Source organism: Cyrtonyx montezumae, unplaced genomic scaffold (assembly GCF_038088225.1).
Source record: "Cyrtonyx montezumae isolate F1298 unplaced genomic scaffold, pur_monq_1.0 scaffold_7, whole genome shotgun sequence".
NCBI classification, from domain to species: domain Eukaryota; kingdom Metazoa; phylum Chordata; class Aves; order Galliformes; family Odontophoridae; genus Cyrtonyx; species Cyrtonyx montezumae.
The window spans coordinates 9,066,102-9,079,226 of record NW_027072078.1 but is presented as its reverse complement, the minus strand read 5'-3'; the positions used below and the strand labels follow the sequence as shown (position 1 = coordinate 9,079,226).

The following is a 13,125-nucleotide window of genomic DNA, read 5'->3' as shown; positions in this document are numbered from 1 at the left end:
AGCCTGAAAGTCACAATGTCCAAAGAACCTTAACCAGGAGTTCATCCGCCTCCAGAAGCTGCCACAGTTAGCTATTTACAGTTAGCACAGACACCAAACGCACAACTCAGCTCAAACGAGGGAGGACTGAGGACAAACAAGACTTACAAAGTAACATTCTCACCAAACTAAGATGCTCTCTTTGTTCAGAAAATGCCATCACTTCTGCCATTAGCTTTTAGTAACAACTTCTCAGAGTAAAACTAGTATGAGAAATATCTCTCTGTTTTTTTCTTTCTGTATGTGTGAGATACACGTCTCTTGAATTAAAAGTACTGGCTACATAAAGGCACTTTCTCATTCTTCCTAGAATTTAATATTCTCTCACACATTGCAGACATTTACTTAGATTTCCACGCAGAAGAGATGCCTGCAGTCCTCCTACACCTCCAATACTTCACACTACTCCTCTGTCCAGAAACGCTAAAAATTCAAATAATCTACTCTCCATTTCCTAAATTTCCAGTTTTAAGCAAATGCCAGAGTGTCACTTACTACCAATCTAATATTCATTTTTAAGGTACGGGATTTAAAAAAAAATCTCAAAGAAATCAAAATACTCCTGTTAAACACACTAGAAGAAATCCACAGAAGTACTCCAATAAACACAAATCTAATTTTAGCAGTTTTTTGCTGACATGAGCTTCTGAATATACAAACATGAAAACATTCTACAGAAGTAAGAAGCTAAACTTAACAATCTCTAACTTTAGTTCTCACCCATCTCCTGTATTTTCTTCTCTCTCCAAATTCAGTGAAACAGGTTTGTGGATATAAGCAAAACTCATTCAGTTGAGAATCTACAGCCCAGTAGGAGGGGCACTCTGTAGGAACAGACCATCAACTAATTGATCCGAGACACGTTTGCTAAGTTAATACCAGATAAGACATATATCACAGAAAGCATTTATGCATAACTGAACACATTCTCAAAATTGGAAGTTTGAAGGATTTGAAATACCAAAGCCTGAGCACACTAGAAAATGATCCCAAATTAATGCAGCCTTAATCTAATAACTCAGTTGTACAGAAAGGTGCATTTGCTTTAATTCAGACAGAAAGTAAGTGGGGCACCTTCTTCAAAAGGACAATTACCTGTAATGAACTGCTGAATATGGGATCCTTCTCATAGCACGAAATAATACAAAAGACATCCAAAAAACTCAAGTTCTTCAAGCTTCAGATCTGCTTACCCACGAGTTACTTTTATGCGTTTTATACATAAACTTTATATAGTTTCTAATACATTATTAATGCACAACCTTTACAATGGAGCTGGTGTGATCTTGTGTCAAATTCTGTTGCTTAGTTTGCTTGTAAGTATGGAGTACCTGAAAACAACAACAAGGTACATTTGCATTTCAGTACTTTATTTCTCCACTCAAAATAAGCAAAAGGTTTTGTCAGAACTAACGCTGAAGCTCAACAAATATTTTAAGATGCTGCTGCACTCACGGCAGTCCTGCCCTGCCCTACTGCTTCTCTCATTCATTCCCATAAAACCATTTTTGTATACCAGATTTGTTTGCTGATCTGTTCACTGTGCAGCTGTACAATTAGATTCTGCTGAAAAACATTCCAGAAAAAGATTATTTTCAAGATAGATTACTTCTCCTATCTGCTTCACTGTGCAGCTGCACAAACACTGCAGTCCCAACAAAAAAAAAAGAAGAAAAAGCAGCCTTGCCTTTGGTGGCAGCACCGGAGCCACCTGATCTGCAGCCCAGCAGCCTATTCAGCTACAGCACAAATACAACTGCTCACCTCAAAACACACTCACGTAACACTGAAAGATCAACCACTTTCATATTGAAAGTCATTTCAGAACAACTTCTCTAAGTCCCTCCTCAACACAGAATATAATAACATTTACAATGAAGTGTTAAGACCAGTAGCAGTATGTTTATCCCTGCTGTAACTTAAGCCACTTACATCTATCTCATCTTTGCAGTATCTTTGAACATTTGCACTAAGTTCAAAGGCATAAAGGTGTATCTTTGATACGCGTTTAGTTGTTAAATGATCACAATTAAAATAATCTATAGCAGCTACAATCCAGGAAGGAATTCAACATGTTTTCTATTAAGCTGACAGCTTCTCTCACTTTTCCTAAAAATAAATAAAGCCACCAAGTAAAAAAGTCTGTTGAAAAATAGGACTGAGGCATGTGCTCTCCTCACACGTGCTCTGCCAGATTATGATGCTTAACAATCATTTCTCGAATTTAAAAGCAAACAAGTCTTCATAAAGACATTTCAGCACATTCAAAATAGCATGTAACCTGCCTGACCTACGACAAAAAACAGTTGCACATATTTCAACAGAAGGTCAGCCTAACCATTAGCCAGCTCAATCAGAACGTGCCATTTCCATCCTATTCCAAGCAGACTTCAACAGAAGTCATGATGACTAGCACTTATTCATTTGAGCCAAAACTACAGTTAAAACCCCACAGGGCCACCCATCACAGGACTGTGTGATGATTCAACACTCAAACTGACAGAAACACTGTCTTGAAACAAAAAAATCACTCACAGTGAACTACGATCTTCAATTAACATGTTATTAAAACAACTTTGCAGGTGCACAGCTTCCAGGTGACTGAGCAAAAGCATCATACTTAATGTCAACAGTACTCATACTGCAATATTAGAGACAGAAAAGAAGAAAGGAAGCAGAATCCTTACAGACTTAATCTGACGTGCGAGCTGTCTTCCTAGTTAAACAATTTTAAATAAAGTACAAAAACTTGTCTTAGAAATGCTGCTGTCTGTGTGCACTCCCCCGTGTCCATCATCTCACAAGTGCACGCACAGTCCAATAGCAACACTGATGAGCAAAGAGAGATACTGTGAAGAGTAATGATGCACAATCAGTTTTAGAAAAACTGCACTGCAGTCAGATGCACCCAGCCTAGAACATGCTGTGTAGCATTCTAACATGATCTAGTAGCAGCTGCTGGCTTTTGTTTTCACTCTGTACACTCTACTTCCAGTACCTGAAAAGTAGATGCTCCTGATCCCCTCCTGGAGCATGACTGTGCCTTCTCTACTTTAACTTAAATTACATGGATTTTTCTGGACCAACTGCTGATTTGATTCCACACTACTGCAGTCACCACCCTTCTCAGTAGGATCATTAGGACATTACTATTTCCTACATCACTGAGATCTTCCATCTTCATGCTATTCCCCCCCCCCTTATTGGCAGCTTTCTTCAGCTCGCACGATTCTATTACTTTTCAAAGCTGTGGTAAATAAATACAATTTTTTCACTGCTTTGATACATCCTCCCCATAACCTGAAACCGGAAGATGTTAATTTTTTACAGAACACAAAGCAAGGGAACAACAACAGAAGAGGGCTATTTGTTGTCTCCAACATGTAACACAAGCGATTAAAAATGTATTTTGAAACAAATCCAGGATTCTGGCAGAAAAGACCATCCTAACTATAAAAAGACATATTCCACACAGAATAGCATAAAAAAGTCTCATTTTGTTCTTCCACTCTTTGACTAACAGAAACAGCTTGGCAGCCTACCACTGAAACTGCATATTACCTGATCTCTCTGAGGAAGATGTTTTATGCTCTTTTCACTGATTAAGTGAAACCAAATGAAAAGCAGTCTGCCTCTGCCCCTAAATTCCTGGGGTCATTAGTGGGCCATGACCACCATTCCAAAGGTTCCACTTCAGAAATACTTAACATTCACAGGACATAAAGATGAGTTTCTGTAACATATTTTATTCCATGGACAGCCAACTCAGCATTTTCTGTTAAAATTATCCTCCCTCCTTCCTTCTCCTTTGGCTACTGTAACTGACAGTACATTACTTTCTTCCACAGACTGCTGAGCATGTCATAGGCACATTACAAAATACGGCACTTCCATCGCACTAAAGCTATCCCATGTAACACACTGTACAAGATCAGGGTTGAAATCTTTTCTACCAAATTAAGTCCAGCTACACCTCCAAATGTATTTTAACATTCAAAGTAGCTCAGTTCAAATAATTATTAAACACTACTGATCTGACAGCTTAATCCCAAAAAGAGTCAAACGTTTGATTCCATGGTTAACCACAGCTGAAGGTACCTAACATTTATGTGACTGTTAAGGAGTCTGAGGCTTTGCTTTTCACATTTCCAAATGCACAACAGTTTAGTCATTGAAGTTGCTATGATATTTAGTCATGGGAATAATATGCCATCTCCTATCAAGAAGCCATATTATGAAACTGAAATACTTTAGTAGGTACGTTGTCTATTTGGCACAGAAACCTGCATCTGGCATCCAAAACTAGCTGCAGCTATATCACAGCTCCTGATCTGAAAAATCCCCAGTAAATAGGAAAATCTCATAACCTGATGTCATGAATAATAAATGTTTAAATACTCCTCCCACTCTCCCCTCCCCCCCCCCCCCACTCCATATCTGATGTGATAAATTCACCATTTATCAGCTTCTGATTAAACTACGTACATTTGCTCATAACCAGCTTGTAACTTTGTAACATATACATGACATTTTAAATGTGGGTTACCAGTAATGGGACTGTACTTACCATCAAGAGAAGTAAAAAAACACAAAGCACAACTGCACATACAGACTACAAAGCAGCAGAGCACTTGAGGTACAGCATTCCACTGTTAAGTCTGTCACTGCTTGGAACTACTATATAACATATTTGTTAAGATACAGGCAAGGATTTGCCTCAAAAGTTCACATTTTCTTCATATTTGAAATAAACTGCTTTTATTTGAAGAACAATGCACTTCTCTCCATTACGAATACCCCATTTCTAAAATGTGATTAATTCTTTGCCTCTGTCACGTTCATACTCCGAATTCATAGTTTCCAATCAAGAAAGGAAATTCCTGAAAATGAATTTGTAGGAGCTAAATTTCCCCCAGTGACACTTTGCACTTTTCAATTTTATTCACTTTAAGAAGCAGTACATAGTCTTCTTCCAAAAGATCATTTTAATTTGTCAACTGTCCAATTAACAACAACAACAAAAAAAATTAAATATTAAATGCATATATTTCAAAGGCATTTTGGCCTAAATTATAGAACTTTTAGGCTATGAGATGCGCTCTCATGCATCAAAAAAGTACCACAATACACTCCTTCATTAGACTAATGTAGCTGTTTAGTGCTGAGAAACAAGCCGTTTCTTTGGGGAATATGAGAAGACCAAGTGTGCTCTAAAAAGACAATGATTTACTGCAGCTAATTTAATCCATAAAATCTGACACAAACAAAATAGAAGAAACAATAATTATTTGTTACGATTGGGCATTCTCAGTAAAGCATCTCATCCCCACCCATTCTTCCACAAGTCAGCATAAATCCCTCACGTTTTTTCTCCCTACTACTGAACTTTCGTGATTAGAAAAGGTCAGCATGAGAATTTCTGCCCTAAGACATTAAGAATGAACTTCTGCTGAGACCCTGCGTCTTGCAGAGTAAGACGCAAAAACATACACTACATATTAACATAACTCAATTTCTTGTAGCTGAGAGACAACTGTGCAAAAAATAGATAAAGTTTTACCATATGAACCAACAAAAAGCTGTTTTTCTTTGACCACATGCAAATACGATAGTCTAGAATATGTTATAAAGTATTAAGAAATTATGTATGGGTAGATTAGACTAAAAAGCTAAACGTTATACATAATTCCTACAATACAACTACCACGTATTTACTGAAATCCACAGAAATATATGGTATTCACAGAATCACAGAATTGCTCAGGTTGGAAAAGACCTTCAAGACTGAGTAACCAAACCATACTACCCTAACAACCCACACCAAATCATGTGCCAGAGCACCACATCCAAATGTTATTTAAACATGTTCAGGAATGGTGACTCAACCACCTCCCTGAGGAATCTATTCCAGTGCTTAACAACCCTTTTTATAAAGAAGTTTTTCCTTATATCCAACCTAAACCTTTCCTTGCACAACTTGAGGCAGTTTCCTCTTGTCCTTGCACCTGTCACAAGAGAGAAGAGACCAACCCTGCTCTCACTGCCATCACCTTTCAGGTATTTGAAGAGAGCAATAAGGTCACCCCTTCAGTCGAGAAGTTCAGTGGAGAACTGAAAATAGTCTGTTTACGCATCACATCAGGTATTACATAAAAGGGAATAATTTTACTTTTAGCACAGAAATGAAGCAATGCAGGGATACAGTATTATTCAGACCGCAGTAAGTAACACGTGTAAGCTAGTATAATTTGAAAATGTACTTCCAGGCTGAGATACTGTCTTCTACAGACAGATACTCAGGTCACAAATAAATGCTACTGAGAATGTTCTGCAAGCAGATCTAGCCAAAAATACAGCCAAAATAATACAGCATACATTTAGCAGACAAAGTAATTATCAAGACAGCAGTGCCTGATGAAAAGAGGTCATTCTTTACAATAACGTGTTATATAAATTACACAGAGCCTTGAGAAGCAGTACAGCCACAATTAAAACAGAGTACAATATTCCACTTGCCAGTAAGGAAGTTCTTTTGCACTGTTCTGAACCTGCCATGAATGAAGTGCACATGGTGACACAGTAAGACTTGGTTAGCCATAAGATGCATACCTGCTTGCTGTTCCCCTTGGCTGTGGAAATAAATACACTCGGTTGTGGTATCACTACTGCTATTTTGCTGCATGAGTTAAATCCAGTATCCAGTTGTGAAACTGACCTATGGTCAGTACTCTGAACAACATCAGGACCACATCCTGGGATACAGTGCTACAGTACTATTTAAAATGCAAATCAGAATTAACAAAGATTTAACTAGTACTCCAAAAAAATCCACATCAAGAATGACACTGGGTAAAATCTACGAGAGACTACTTTGAAGAAGATTATGCGTACTTTTGCTCTGTTTTGCTTTGGTGCTCCAGAATACGTATGGCTGTATACTATCAGCAACTAGCTTGGTTAAGAGAGGAACTAATTACAGATATCCTATAATCAGCCATAAATCAATTATAATTTCCAGTTATCCTCCAGTACAAAGAGTTTTTTTCATCCATTAATAATCCCTGTACTACAGTTATAAGAATGTAGCTGTAATAAAAATGCACAAAGATCATTTTATGGGTGTGGTAAAGATCAAGCCATCTTGAGACATGGGTCTTTATACGTATTATTGTAGGAACACCTATCAGGAACGAAAGTTTTATTATTGCGCTATTTACTAGGAGCTATGATTGGGAACTTCAGTAATAAGAAATGTGCAGATGTTGTACGAGGGGAAACAATTTTTAGGAAATATTGGTGGTAGTTTGACTGAATGACCCCGCAGGTCTTTTCCAACTTCAGTGAGTCAATGATTCTATTTCTTACATGAAGGCTCTCCAACAGACCACTCAGTATGAATGCCATAAGAGGTTAATCAATTTCCACAGTCGTCTAATTTTGCATTAGTAAAATGAGCCCTCTCCACCCTCATCATACTGTTTTTGGAAGCAGCAAGCTATAGAAAATGTGGTAGTGAGATAAGAATGAAGCTCATAGGTCAGCAGCGGCTGAGACAGAAAAGGCAGCTGAGTCACTCCTCTGCAGCAAGAGGCAAGTCAGAAAATGGAAAGCTGAAGATGAGACACCAAAATGTACTATCCAAAAGATGAAAACATTTTTGTAATAATACAATGAAGCAAGTTCCCAGCATGGGTACAACACCCTACATATAATTCCAACATCTCCTCGTCTTATGCTTTTGAGATAGGTGTCAAGAAACCATGATCTTTGCAGTCCTTCACACTGGCTTCCAGCTTGTGGACATAAACATCTGTACAGGGACCAGACCAGCATAACAGGTAACAAGAAACTTAAGTGACTTGAAATATATATATATTCCTTTTTCTTTACTCCTCAGATTTGTACTACATCAAAGAATACTTGGAGAAATGGTACTGATGTGGAATCACACAGAGTATTCTGAACAGCTGGATGAAAGAAGAACACACCCTTCCCTCACCTAGGAGGTTACAATGCTGGCAGGACATTGGTACAAATATTTTCATCAGTTTTAGAAACTTAAAATTTGTTCTTTTTTATTAGCTTAACCTAATTGGCACAATTTCTTTATCACACATGATTAGATATACTTTCATATCTCAGTCGCAATTTAAGAATGAACTAAAACCAATCTAAATTCTTTCCACATCACCAAGTCCTTATCAGAGAGATAAAATTATTAGTCATCATTTAACTTCAGCAGCCCAAACTGAAACACCTTCCATTTAACCAAATTATATTTCAAGGACTTGCTCTTTAAGTTGGACGCTCACAGAACAAGAGGAAGTTACACTGTTTTTCTTTAAATCAGAACAGAAATTGCTTCCCCTAAGGCATGAATTCTTAAATTCTTACTATTGTCAGAACTCGCTCTGCACGTACCTCCACGGGGACAGCAGAACCCTAATTCAGCTCTCCCATCTTTGAAACTTCTGATGACATTTTTAGGTGCATTAAGAAGAAAGTCAGAACTTGACATTCATTTGACAATTCTGAAACATGCTGAAACATAACACAGCAAACGTTCTGACAGTTGACTGACAAACTGTGAAGAAAATGGCATTAAGATTTCTTCTCTGATATCATTTTGTTGTTCATACCCCAGTTCTGTACTGCGGCCTGTAAAGACACCGTGACCTTTTCAGGTAGTTTCACCACATTTAAGGACCAAATCTTAGCTGATAGGAAAACTTCTACTGAGCTCAGATTTTTAAGTGGCTTGTGTAATTAGGTAATTTGGTAATTTCATTCAATGAAAAAAAGTTACAATTTCCAAAGCAATATTGTCTTACCATATACTCAACTTCCATTTCTGCAAAACCTGGCAAAGATGAGAACAAACTAGCTACGGAAGACAAAATCATGATCAAATGTCATTAAAACACAATAGCAAAAAGAAACAAACCCAAACATACTTCTTATAGGTCTGTACATACACTCAAGCTTAATGTCCATGTGAACTGTGCACCACCTCAAAGTTTCTTCCTACTTGGACCAGCTACTGTTTCATAGATGATCTCTTCTGAATGTAAATATCTTAATTAACAGTGCTTGACTTACTTAGTGAAGACTGCAAAAGAAATCTACGTAAGGTTGTAATGTACTACTTTTTCCATGAGTTAATATAAATTTTATTTTGCCCAAGTCAAACTAGACAAAGCTTGTAACTTAACAAAGTTTCCTGCTGAATACTCAAACAGAATGATTTATTAATGTGCAAAACACAAGTACCATATGCAATCAATATCCTGTTGCCTTTCCTTGATGTAACTTTACAAGACGCATATTGTGACATCACATAAATCTTTAGTTTCGTAACAGACCATGACCAGTCACAGGAGTAGACAAAGATCACCATCACAGGGATTCGTGCTTTTTTACGGAAAGCCAAGATTTCAGAACACTCCCCAGTTGCCATTCAATGGAATTCTTTTTCTTTGTAACAAACTAAAAATGGAATAGCTCAGCCTGTGAATACATTTGCGATGCTTTTTGTAGCCACATTTTATGTTTCTGTGGATACACTGTCCTAGGGATGCATCTGTTCTTAAGACAGCCTGAAAAGCACAGAAAACCTACTTGAAACCAAGGCATATCCATTAAAAAAAACTTCACTGTTTTGGAGAAAGTTACGCAGTGGATGTTAATGAAAACATCCATACAGAACTGCCACCAATTTCATAGAATGTACACAATTTATTCACGGTCTACACGCAGGCCCTGTTCTCTAAGCACATTGCACGGCAGCACACTTCTTTCCTCCCATGTATGAATGTGTTGGAAACAGTTTAAGAAGTGCAATAAGACAATACAACAATTTAAACTTTTATTTCAGAACAAAAACCTAATTATGAAAGTTTTTATCATGGGTTGCATTTTTTTTTCCCTAGGTTTTAAGGTACCACAGATCTTTTTCAGTTTCTTTTGTAGTCATAAGACAGTGTCAGGTCTATACCCACAAGAGCGTCAGCCTATGAAGTCACTGTCAGCAAGCCTAACATCTGATTTGCAATTAGAGCAGCATGTCTCACCAGTCCACAGAGAATTCCTATTCCTCTACATATTCAATGGAAAGTTCATTCTTAAGTAAAATCCAAGTGTGTGCTCTTCTAATTTTTTTTTTTAATCTCTTAGGACCTGTTGTGTTTTCCATTTTATTGTCATTGTATCCATCACTACCACCCAGAGGAACACCAGAACACACTCCCTGGAACACTCCCCAGGAACTGCTGCTGTTAACAAGACAATCACTTCCACATTTCCAAAAAGCAGGCCTTGCTCTGTGCAGCTCTGTGCTGTACCAGTTTTCATCTGCCACAGGCTCCCCTGGTACTACAATATGACATATTATTAAAAAAAAAATCCACAACATACACATCAGAAACATGAGATGAAGAACGAGCAGATACGGGCATTACACAAAGCAAGAAAGACAAAAGGTGGCGAAGACTTCTTTGAACAGTTTTATTCCAAAGGCTCCAGATGCACCAAAGGCATCCAGTAAGCACCCACTGCGGCAGATAAAGGTTAGGCACAGGTGAGAGCAGGAAACTCCTCATTTCCATGCACATTACGCCCCAGCCAAGGACGGAACCTCCTGCCTCCCCTCGATCTTACCTTGATTGTTTGGGGCCGCATGCAGGTTACACAGCCTAGCTGCGGTTTATGCCCTCGCTAACGCTTAGATCAGGCCGAAGAGGATGTAACCGCCTGCTCGCTCCCCGCTCCCACCTAGCAGGGTCCACCGCCGTGCCCCGCGGGCCGCAGCCCGCTCTCAAACCTATGTGCGTGCGCTCCTGCCCGGCACAGCAGCGCCCTGTGGCAGCCGCGGGGCCTCCACGTGGCCGCAGGCGGACGGCTCCGGGGGACGGGGCGCTCCCAGCCCGCGCTTACGCTCGGAAAGAGGGCGAGGGAAGCGGCAGCGAGCGTTGGCACGGGTCGGGGAGCGGCGGAGCTCCCTGGAGCAGCGGGCCCCCAACCGCCGCCGTCCCCACGGCGCCCCCCGGAGCGGCCTGGAACCGCTGCGTCCCGCGCCCCTGTTGCGGGAGGGCGGCTTCACCTGCCGCGTGGCCACCCCACGACGATGAGGAGAGCGGGCGGGGGTCCGGACTCGCGCTCCGCCGCCTCACGACACGGCGGCCCCCCCGCCGCCTCCGGCCCCTCGCCCACCCGGCGGGTCCGGCACCGCCACGTCACGAGGCGGCCGCGCCGCCGTGCCCCCCGCTCCGCATCTCGGGGAAGGAGATGTCCGCTAGTGCCCGCCGGCTCCCGCTCCTCGTCCGCAACCCCGGGCCCCCCCCAACGCCGCCAGCCCGAGCCGGCCGCCACCCGCACCGCCGCGCCGGCCGCTTGTGGGGGAGGGAATGTAAACAAATGGGGTTTTATAGCTACCTCACTCGAGTGCCGTGTGCATCTCCCTCTCCGCTCGGTACCAAACCGCCGCGGCGCCTCCTCCTCCTCCTGCAGCTCCTGCCGCCGCCGCCGTTACGCTATTCGCCAACCACCGCTACGCCAACTGCTCGCGCGCTCGTCACAGTCGCCCCTACGCACCGTGCGGATCGCGTGCCCGCAGCCCGCCCGGCCCAATGCGGAGCCATTTCCTCCCCTTCCCCCGCGCTAAGCTTCCCCCTCCCCTACTCCACCGCCAGCTACGAAAATGGCGTAGCGCTCCCCCCGTCCCCTCCCTGCGGCGCCTTGCGCTCATCACTCAAGCGACCGGGGCCGGGCAGCGGCGCGGAGCGCAGCTCCGGAGCCTTGCGGAACCCTCGCTTCGGGCCGAGCCGTGCCGCTCGTCCTGAGGGGAGCTCGCCCGGAGATCGCGCGGAGCGACGGGCGGATCGCCCGGACGAGCCCCTGCCGCCCGGCTCGGCCCCCCCTCGGGCGACGCCTGAGAGAAGCGGGGCCCCGTGCCCGGCTGCGGGCGGCCTGGGCGCTGCCGTGGCGGCAGGCCCGGGCCTCCGTTTAGCGGCTGCCGAGTGGAGAGCCTGCGGAGCCGGGAAACTGGGCTGTTCGGGGGGAGCCGCTCGACTGTCGCCCCGGGAGCGCTCCAGGAAGGAGACGTGCTGCCCCGGCTGCCTGAGCCCAGCGAGCCCCGTCAGCCTTACTCGCTAAATAAAACTCGCATTACATGATGATAAACGCGGCCCCTACTCGAGATGCGGCCCCTGATCGCAATGTATTTGATTTCTCAACAACATTATAACAGCTGTAAGGACTCAAGAAAACATACGCAATGCCTTATGTAAATTAAAACCTTTACCGGAACAACACCGCGGCTCAGCAGACATTTTGGTTTGCAATGTACGACCCAGAACGCACAGCAACCCTTCACCTCAAATGCTGCTTAAATCAACCAGCTTACTTTGTCATGGCTGTTTATAGGAAGCCTACTCAAAGGCCGAACAGCACTTGAACGCGTCACCAATGATTTAAGCCATTTCCTTTTTAATTCTGAGAAATTTGCACGACTTGTTCCTCCAAAACCAAGTGATGCTTCCCTAGCAGGCTTTAGGCTGCAGCAGACCTCCCCTCTTTCTGGCGCAGGAGGCACGGATATTTCTCACAGACTCTCCTGTTACCGAGATGAAGTAATTCACTTAATCCTTTCCAAGCACGTCCCTTTGATGAGCTGGCTGGCACATCTGCACTGCCCTAGGTCTGGCTTGGCAGAGCCAGAGCCGATTCTACCCACAGTCCTACCTCAGCACAAGTCTCATCTCATCCCAATAGCCTCACAAAGTAAATTGCTCGACAACGTATCCTTGGAATACAAAGACAGCTTTAAATACCAAAAATACAGCATGCTCATAACATGAAAGAAAGTTGGTATCCCTATGTCCAAAAAAAAAATAAAAAAAATCACATAACCATGAAACTGAAGTCATGGAAACAAACAAAACAGCAACAAAACCACCACCACCAAGATTTTCCTGATAACTTCTCTAAGAATATTCATTGTAATCTGAGAACCACCGTTCAGGTCACGGTTTGGGAACTGTTAAAGTGATTTGGAGGTCCTATACCACAACACTGCCCCAGATTGTTTTA

At 42.3% G+C, this 13,125-nt stretch overlaps 1 protein-coding gene across 1 annotated transcript in view; it reads right to left on the bottom strand.

Moving 5' to 3' along the window:
- The window catches only part of SLC39A10 (solute carrier family 39 member 10), a 35,988-nt gene extending 24,369 nt beyond the window's left edge, over positions 1 to 11,619 (bottom strand). Inside the window, exon 1 of the mRNA XM_065750614.1 lies at positions 11,470 to 11,619. The gene's annotated coding sequence lies outside the window, so the exon portion shown is untranslated. The remainder of the gene's footprint in view (positions 1 to 11,469) is intronic.
- Positions 11,620 to 13,125: the final 1,506 nt, after the last annotated feature.